The sequence below is a fragment of the Arachis duranensis genome, chromosome 2, assembly GCF_000817695.3.
Source record: "Arachis duranensis cultivar V14167 chromosome 2, aradu.V14167.gnm2.J7QH, whole genome shotgun sequence".
NCBI classification, from domain to species: domain Eukaryota; kingdom Viridiplantae; phylum Streptophyta; class Magnoliopsida; order Fabales; family Fabaceae; genus Arachis; species Arachis duranensis.
This window is the reverse complement of record NC_029773.3, coordinates 12,604,827-12,605,536: the sequence shown is the minus strand read 5'-3', so window position 1 is coordinate 12,605,536 and position 710 is coordinate 12,604,827. Positions and strand designations below refer to the sequence as shown.

General features: G+C 41.0%; 1 non-coding gene across 1 annotated transcript; it reads right to left on the bottom strand.

The window, feature by feature from the left end:
* Positions 1–270: 270 nt before the first annotated feature.
* Positions 271–378, bottom strand: LOC127745256 (small nucleolar RNA R71). Its single transcript, XR_008006453.1, has one exon. It is a non-coding gene; the product is annotated as a small nucleolar RNA R71 (small nucleolar RNA).
* Positions 379–710: the final 332 nt, after the last annotated feature.

The following is a 710-nucleotide window of genomic DNA, read 5'->3' as shown; positions in this document are numbered from 1 at the left end:
CAATTAGTTTCTCTAATGCAGCAGAATTGCAAGTTTCATGGACTTCCATCGGAAGATCCTCATCAGTTCTTAGCTGAATTCTTGCAGATTTGTGATACTGTTAAGACCAATGGGGTTGATCCCGAGGTCTACAGACTTATGCTTTTTCCCTTTGCTGTAAGAGACAGAGCTAGGACATGGTTAGACTCACAACCTGGAGAAAGCCTGAACTCTTGAGACAAGTTGGTCACAACTTTCTTGGCCAAATTCTTTTCACCTCAAAAGCTAAGCAAGCTTAGAGTGGACGTCTAAATCTTCAGATAGAAAGAAGGTGAATCCCTCTATGAAGCTTGGGAAAGATACAAGCAATTGACCAGAAGGTGTCCTTCTGACATGCTTTTAGAATGGAGCATCTTGGATATATTCTATGATGGTCTGTCTGAATTGTCCAAGATGTCATTGGACCATTCTTCTGGTGGATCTCTTTATCTGAAGAGAACCCCTGCAGAAGCTCAAGAACTCATTGAGGTGGTTGCAAATAACCAGTTCATGTACACTTCTGAAAGAAATCTTGTGAATAATGGGATGACTGAGAAGAAAGGAGTTCTTCAGATTGATACTCTGAATGCCATATTGGCTCAGAACAAAATATTGACACAGCAAGTCAATATGATTTCTCAGAATCTGACTGGATTACAAGCTGCATCCGGCAGTACTAAAGAAGCCTCATC